The sequence below is a fragment of the Myotis daubentonii genome, chromosome 7, assembly GCF_963259705.1.
Source record: "Myotis daubentonii chromosome 7, mMyoDau2.1, whole genome shotgun sequence".
In the NCBI taxonomy this organism is placed as follows: Eukaryota; Metazoa; Chordata; class Mammalia; order Chiroptera; family Vespertilionidae; genus Myotis; species Myotis daubentonii.
Window position 1 is genome coordinate 39,234,449 of NC_081846.1, and position 8,760 is coordinate 39,243,208.

At 40.4% G+C, this 8,760-nt stretch overlaps 1 long non-coding RNA gene across 1 annotated transcript in view; it reads right to left on the bottom strand.

Moving 5' to 3' along the window:
- LOC132237961 (uncharacterized) overlaps positions 1 to 5,927 on the bottom strand; it is a 96,116-nt gene extending 90,189 nt beyond the window's left edge. The window contains exon 1 of the long non-coding RNA XR_009453700.1: positions 5,805 to 5,927. This is a non-coding gene — a long non-coding RNA (uncharacterized LOC132237961). The remainder of the gene's footprint in view (positions 1 to 5,804) is intronic.
- Positions 5,928 to 8,760: the final 2,833 nt, after the last annotated feature.

Consider the following 8,760-nt stretch of genomic DNA (forward strand, 5'->3'; position numbering starts at 1 on the left):
GGAGAGAGAGAGACTATAAGAGAGAATGGGATTAAGAGATGATAAAGATTTTAAACATTTATTCAAATTAATTTTCTACATAAAATGTGTGGTTCATAAAATATTAAAGTTTTACTACACACAATGGATTTTAGTTATGAATTTAAAAATTTAAAAGATCTCATATTCACATGTAGAAACATCTGCATATTGCTCATTGTTTCCAGTAAAATGTGTTTTTATGTTTTGTTTTGTAATAATTTTTATATCTAAATCACATGAAAAAATTTAATGAGCTCTACAAATAAAATCACTTTTAAACTTATTTCTTAGTACTTTCTCTTATTTACAAAGTAGCAGATAATATCAGTACATATGTCCAATTAAAAAGGAAAACATTCTGTTTATTATTCTTTGATGATGCTTTACTTTAAATGAATTATAGTCATCTATTTTTAACAAGAAAACAGAAAATTATAAATCTTAGAGACAGATTACAAGTATGGAGTAGGTAGGTCAACAACATTAAAAGAAAACATTACTTAAACAGCCATTCATGAAAAGCATATTGCTTGGCAGGTGCATTTATAACAAAGGGAAGAGCCTGTAAAAGGCTTTTATTTCAATGACTATGAAAACCCTCCAGGGTGACTGTGGGGATCCAGGAGAAGTTGATCTATTTTCTACTACTAAATTTCTCTACTATTTTCTCTGTTAATAAGATTGAAGTCCATTATTTAATTGTTTTAGATTTCAAGATTTTTAAAAGGGTAACGATGTTATTAGACCTTACAATTAAGCAGCACCCTAGGGCACTGGAGAGTCTTGTCCGTAGAAACTTGTCAAGAGGCACTGTTGATGTCTAATATCTGTACTGACTTTTACCAGCACACAACCAGAATGACTATTGCATGTTAATACTGAAAGTGACCTGCTCAGCTAACCCACAGATGAAAACATCCCCCAAGTTCCTAAGAGCCTGGGCTTTTAACATGGTTTTATCGTTCAAGAAGTCTAGCTTGTTAATTTTGAAAAGGAAGCTGCAAAGCTCCCTAACCCCAAAAATATTTCACTCCCCAGAGGAGTTAAGGCAAGGTGAAAGGTCAACCATGAGATCACGGGAAAAAGAGTAGTCTCTGACCTACTGCTCTCTCTGTACTGCTAGTTTCCTGCACTATTGCTTTCTTGAAAGCAATAGTAAAAGGGTAGATACATTTCTTTCTTTGTGTCTGTGTATTTTTTGGGCTCTTCCACTTCACATAATCAAAAGAACTCCTGTCCTAAAATGCGATTGTCCACACTCAGCATTTATAGTGAAAGAAATTACTAAACTCTGCAATGTGCTGCTGTTTGGTGATTATTAGACATGCATGTTAGAAATTCAGAGTTCTTACAGTTAGTCTATCAATGCCTGCGCGCCCCCCCCACTCCCCCCCCCCCCGCGACCCCACACGCACACGCACACGCACACGCACACACTTCTCTTTACATTATATACTTTTGTTTTGAGAAAAAAAAGAGTTTGGTTTTATAAATATATTGATGGAGAAAAATTGCTCAAAGAAAAATCTAAAGTTAGAAAAAATACTCTTAGGATTTCTTTTTCCCAGTTTCAGAGTTGAAGCATCTTTTACTCCTCTCATAAAAATACTTTTTGAAGTACTTTTAAAATGACTGAATGGTTTATGACATCTGTTAGCCCAGTTTCTTATTGTATTATAATACTTTTTTATGTTCTTCCCAAGTTATACCATTGATGTTCATCTTTAAAACAGTAATAAGCTAGAAACACTATAAAGATAGTAGTAAGACACATTGTATCTTCGAAAAACATTTGTGTCTTCTAAAATCAATCATTATGAAATCTTTATCTTGCCTTTGGGGAGAGGAAGTTAAGAATTGGTATTTCCAAGTTATTCTATGTAAAGTGAAGACAGATGGGTACCTGAAAATCACCATCCAATGAAAACAGTACACAATCCCATCCTTACAGCCAGTGGGTAGAAAATACAACCAGATTATATAAAAATTCAGATGACCGAAAGCCATGGTGAAGGGGACATATTCTTACCCTAAAATATGGGGGAGGGTTGGTCATTGTTTGTATTGTTAATAATTCAAACCACATATTTTGCCTCTGCCTTCTTGCATTAAGACGATGCTGCTTTATTTTCAGAATGTTTACTATTTGTAACTTGATGTTTTTCCCAACATTTCTATCAGAGGGCGGTGTAGCACTCTCTCTAGATAGGTGACTCACATTACTATCAAATCAGTGCAATCATCCTCCCAAGTACACCTCCCAGACTCAGGGTTTTTATGGGCCCTAGTGAACCACAAAAGCCTAAGCAGTCAAGAATCAATTTTATGGTATTTCCTCAAAATACCTGTACGCATGATAGGTTACTGCCATAAGAACTTCAAGGACTAAGTACATAGTAAAAGACAAACATCGTTTTCATTGAATCCAAGAGAATCCAAGTGGACTGCCTGGACCCTCTACCAGTGCATCAACATTGAATTGCCAAGAAGAGTAATTAACTGGAAGGAATCAGCCACCAGGAGTCAGAGCCTGACACTAAGTCCAGTCTGGGATGGGTGGGAGGAGAGATTTGACTGAAGTTGCTGTGAAGTGTATCTAGCAGAAGCGAGGGAAGCTGGAGCTCACACTGGCAATCATTTTATTTCCCTTTCAGCCAACTTTTAGCCCCCTGGACACTCTTCCCTAGATAATTAATGCTTATAACCTGTGACTGCTTTTATGTACCCATTCTCATGAAAACTTACGGAGATAGGTAGTTGGTAGGTCAGTCGGTCGGTAGATAGTTGGTTTGATCACTGCTTGGGGTTCTATACACTCTTCCGCACCTGTACTTCTACCTTAATAATGCATTTGAGAAACCTTTGAATGATATAGACCTAATTCATTCTTCTCAGTAGCTGCATAATACTTCATGTCATTGATATAGCCCAATCCATCCAACCAAGGATATTCCTTTTTTTTGTTTGATCATGTGTTACTACAAACCATTCATTACAGCAAGAGGTCTTCATTAAATGCCCGCTAGTGCCTATTCAACTGTAGGGATAGAGTTATGAACAAAACCAGACCCCCACCCTCCTAGAATATCCATTCTAGTGGAAGGGACAAGCAATAATTTATTATGTAACATCATGTTATATTTTTATGAAGCTAAATAAGGAGATACAGAGGTAGATGAAATTATTTACTACTTTAAATGAGGTGGTCAGTCCTCACGGAGGAGATAGTTGATCAAACACCTGAATGACGTGAGGGAGAAGTCATGAGGAGTGTTAAGAGGACAGCAATCTAGTCAGAAGGAATAGCAAGTACCAGGGTTTCGAAGGGAGGGTGTGGGCAGAGGGGTTCAGCATGAACGGGACACCACTGTGGCTGATGCACAAGAAGCAGGAAGCAAGAGTCAGGCAAAGCAGTTAACACATATCCTGCCCAGGGCCCGGATGATGTAGGGCTGGGCAGGCTGTGGTAGGCACTTTAGAAAATGCCACCATAAACGTCCAAAGATATTGCTAGATTGGTCTCCAAAAGAGCTATTATAATTCACATTTCTACAAGTAGTCTATGAGTATACTTTTCCCCAATATCAGGTGCTATGATTTCAAATTTTTCAAGAATTTGATGATGCAAAATGATACCTCATTGTTATTTTAATATTTATTTCCCTATTATGGAGGTTGAGCATTTTCTTACCTATTTCTACATATTTAACGAAACCATAAATAGTACTTGCTATTTGACATGCACTATTCTAAACACTTTACAGGAGTTATTTAACAACCTAATGTGGCATAAACCATTATTTTACAAGTTGAGAAACTAAGGCAGACAGCTGTGAGGTAACGTGCCTTAGGTCACATAACTAGTTAGCAGTGGTTTAAGAATGTAAATGTAGACAATTGGTCTCCAGATACTACACAGCTGTTTCTCAGCCATTTGAGTTTGCTAGACTATAAAATCTACTCATAACCTGCAAAGTTATCAGGAGAATAAAATATCTGTATATAAAAGCTATACAAATGCAAAATATCTTTTCAGGTTATGTCTGTGAACTTAAAGACCAATCTGGATATTAGATCCACCAGTGAGAAACAGGATAGCTTCACTGTGAAAACAACAACTCAGGTTGAGGAAAAAACCAAAGTGCTAGCATAATCTCAGGTCTGAAGGCCTCCAGGGAAATAGCTGCTGGAGCTAGACCCGGAAACTTGAATTGGCAGCATCAAGACAAATTGCTAAAAGGCCCTGGTCCAGGGCAAGTACCAGGGTTGCAGCAGCATGAGATACAATTCTCTAGTTTGGAAGGAAATGATCTTGTAAATATGTCAAAAGGCTGATTTTAACTATAATTTTAATAAAATAATTTATGTCAATAAAAGTGTGTGAAATATTAAAAAAATTAGAAAAAACTGTTGTCATCATCATTGTCCAATCTTTTCTGAAAACCTCTGGTGTCTTTCATGTCCTTAGATCAGCGGTTCTCAACCTGTGGGTCGCGACCCCTTTGGGGGTCGAACGACCCTTTCACAGGGGTCGCCTAAGACCATCGAAAAACACATATAATTACATATTGTTTTTGTGATTAATCACTATGCTTTACTTATGTTCAATTTGTAACAATGAAAATACATCCTGCATATCAGATATTTACATTACGATTCATAACCGTAGCAAAATTACAGTTAGGAAGTAGCAACGAAAATAATTTTATGGTTGGGGGTCACCACAGCATGAGGAACTGTATTAAAGGGTCGCGGCATTAGGAAGGTGGAGAACCACTGCCTTAGACTGATAGACCTTCCATTCTGTGAGGAAGGCAGCAGAAAAGCACAAAAGGCCTGCAGGTCGATGGGAGGCATAGCCTGGAAGACCAAGAACCGCAATAGTTACCAAGTCTGTGTCGCCTTTCCATGGAAAAGGTCTGAGGAACCCTTAATCTCATCTTTACAATATAGAAAAAAACTATTTCAAACATTTAAACTTGTAGCCCTTTTAAAGGATTATGTAATAGTCATCTAAAATAGCCATGTACTCTGTATTTGCCAAAAGGAGACTAAAGAAAAATCCTAGAACCTGCCTGCTGTGGCTCAGTGATTGAGCGTCAACCCAGAAATCAAGAGGTTGCCGGTTCAATTCCTAGTCAGGGCATATGCCCGGCTTGCAGGCTTGATCCCCAGTGGGGTTGTGTAGTAGACAGTCAAGCAATGCTCTTTCTCTCTCATTGATGTTTCTATCTATACCTCTCCCTTACTCTCTCTCTAAAAAGCAATACAAATATATTTTTTTAAAAGAAAAATCTTAGAGGTGATATTGACTGCACTCCAACTTTAAAACTGCTGATGGAGGGGGAGAATAAATATAGGCTTGTTGTGTAACAGGCCTATATCTTTTTGATCTCACTAATTTCATTAAGTTTTAGTCTGCATTTGGGGCTTAAAGACAGACTTTTAGAAGGAAAAAAAAGTAAGAGGGGAAAAAAAGCCCTCAAAAAAGCAAGAAATCAATAAAACCTCAGTTATATTCTCTAGCTTTCACTTGGCTTTTAAAATTCTCCCCTCAAAAAAATAAAGCATTTCCTCTTGTCTAGACAACATAACCTGCCTTCCCTCTCAGATAGGGCACTTGGGAACCCGGGCTCTGTCTCGTTTCGTTCACACCAGCGATGATTCCACACAAACCAGGGCTGCAGGTCCCATCCACATGGCAAAGAGGGAACCCTGCAAGGTGGTGCTTCACCAAATTCCGTTTTTAAAAAAACATTTGTTCCTGTTTTCTTTTCACTTACCTTGTGAAGTCTCATCCGCCTGACTTGACAGTGGCTTTGGGTGTAACGCAAAAAAAAGCGAAAGCAGAAAGCAGTGGTTAAGGAGGTGAGCTCTATGAACACAGGCTGAGCAAGCTAAGGCAGAGGATGCCAAAGTTCAGGGCAGACTCAGAATAGTAAAACACAGTGCAACGACAGTGCGTGATCAGGAAACTAAAAATTTCCACACTTGGAGGAGAGAAACTTTTTGACTTTTATAACAGACTATTTTTTGAGAAAGAAAACACTTCTTTAATATATTATCATACAAGAACCATTCTATGTGATACCAAATTTTTGGACTGGAACCTGGATTCTTTATCCGCTGGAATCAAAGAATGAATCCATGGACAGAAAGTGGCATAGCAAAGGTGGAAACTTCTTGAAGAACAAGTACAGACTCCCACATGGGGAGAGGGAAAGAGTCCCACAGAACTGACTACCATGTAGGGAGGGGAAAGAGTCCCACTGGGTTCCTTTTCCCAGTGGTTTATAAAGGCTGCAGATCCTCTGTCCTGATATTCCCTCTGATTGGTCAATATTCCCCTTTGAATTGGTTACTATAGTGATTCCTAAGGCCCTCCTTCCTCATGGTCCTTCCATTCCTCTGGGCTTTCTTCTTTTCCATCTGAATGAAGGGCTTCCTTCTCTTTATTTTGTAAATATAGACCTTTCCTGGCTACTTCCAGTTCTCTTATCCCATGTAAATGCAACTGTTGCTGTTCCCTTGTCTTATGGAGATGTAACTGCACCTGGCTTCCTGGTGTTATGGAAATGTACCTTCTCCCAGTCTGCAATCCCTCCCTTTTCCATGGACCCCAATTCTAAAAAAATCCCTAAGCCTGCCTATGTTCTCCCAAAATTCCTGCTTCAGTCCCCCCTCCGATTAGGAAAGCCCAACTGCCGTTGGGGACAGGGGATGCTGCTGTCTTTCTGGCTGCTTCCTGCTGGCAAAGGGTCGTAGTTTGGGGCAGCAGTCAGGGTCCCATGGGAGTGGGTCGTCTAAGGGTCTACGGAAGATGGATGTAGCGGCCTCCATTTGCTGTTCCGTGAGGAGGACCTGTTGCAGCTTTAGGGCTTCTAAATGGGAGAATATGAAACATACCAAAGGTTAAACAGGCAATGGTTAAAGATGAGTAATAATAAACCAAGGCCTGAGGAAGTGGTTTTGGTTGGTGATAGTGGTAGCATAGGTTGTCCTATAGACCAAGATTTAATACATTTTACTCTGAATCGGGCTGCTTATAATATACTTAGTAGTTTGGGGAGCCAGTATGGCTTGAGAAATTTACTGTACCAGGGTTACAGAGAGGGGCTATAAGTAGGAGTATCTTGTGGTGTTTCTGGGTCCCAGTAAGGACAGAGAAGGTCTCCTCCAGGTACCAACCTAGGGTTTAGATGACACTTATAAAAAGACAGAATAAGAATTGTTTAAAAGATGAAAATACTGATTATTTAGAAATACCAGAGTATGTTACTTATCTGGCATTCACTGTCTTCCCAGGATCCCTTGAAAGAGGAGTTTCAGGTGCTTTAGAGGCTCACATGAGTAGAAATCTGGTGGTTTAGCTTATGGCAATGCAGCTTCGTCCTCCTCTTGTGCTGGCATTCAAGGCTCACTGGAGATGGATGAATTTAGGAGGTGACGCTGCTGACCTGTGCGGAGACTTACAGACTGGGGCTGTTTAAAGGCCTGCCCAAATACAAGGGCTATTCCCGAAAGCTCTGGGGCAGTATTGTCTATGCTAGCTGATGGCTTTGATTCTGAACTAGTCCTCCTCTCTATTAGGCTCTTGTAACCTAAGATGGGGTATTGGAAAGACTCTGTCAAGGTTTCAATAAACCTTGGGCTTCTAGAACAGATGGCCTATTAGAATATTGAGTCCTTCTAGAACCTCAGGGTTGAGAGGATAGTGTTTTTGATGTGAATGTGAGGTATTTCTGTAGGATCAGGAAGGCATAGGAAAGGAACAATTTACCCCAGCTACACCCTAAAGGCTGAGAAAAAGATCTCTTTCTTGGCTTCCCAGACCTGCATGTAACGACTACAGCCTCTGAGGATGGTTTACCAGTTTGGGAGGAGTACAGAGAGGTTGGCTCCAGCATCGGGGAGGAAATTAATTTCCTTGCCGCCCAACTTTCAGGCTTACCCGGGGCTCCTGGGTGGAGGTGGCAGTCCTCTGATGAGCCAGATTGAGAGCCCCCGAGCCTCCTCAGTCCTGTTGGGCCAACTGGTCGTCAGTCCTGTCCCAAGTCCCAAGGGCCCTCAGTCTCCTGGGGCAGTAGACTTCCAGTTGTTTCGTTGACAGGCAGGACAGGGCTTCAGGAGTCCACCACGTCCCTTGGACAACTCTGGCGCATAAGTCCAACCTGTCTACAGTTGTAGCCGGTGACCGGGACTGACCCTTCGCCTCCGGGCTCTGACTGGGGGTTCTTGTCTTGCAGAAGCATAGCACTGAGAGCCTTGCTTTAGCCTGGCTTTCCCTGTTTCTCCTTTTTCCCCATTCTGGTCTTTATTATAGAACACAGAGGTGGTTAACTTTCAAGAGATTTTTAAAGTACTCTTGGGACCAATAGCCAATTCTTGCAACCTCCTGATATCTGGGATAGCCTGAGTGATAAACTTGTCCTTTAAAATTAGGTGTCCCAATTCTGAATCTGGGGTAATGTTAGTACGCTTAACCAAAAGCCTCCTTGAGCCTTCCAAAAAGGCCGAGGGTTTTTTGTGATCCCCTTGATTAACGTGATTTAGAGTAGTTAACAGGCTTTATTTTACCACATTTGAGATCAAAATACTTGAATGAAGTTTTGGAAAACCTCAATATATTTGTCAGGGTCTTCTGAGAACTTTCCTAGGTCACTTTTAAGTTTTCTCATGTCCCGGGTTAAAAAGGGGACCTGGGCTAAAGTATGGCCAGCTCCTTTATCTGTCTTGGGG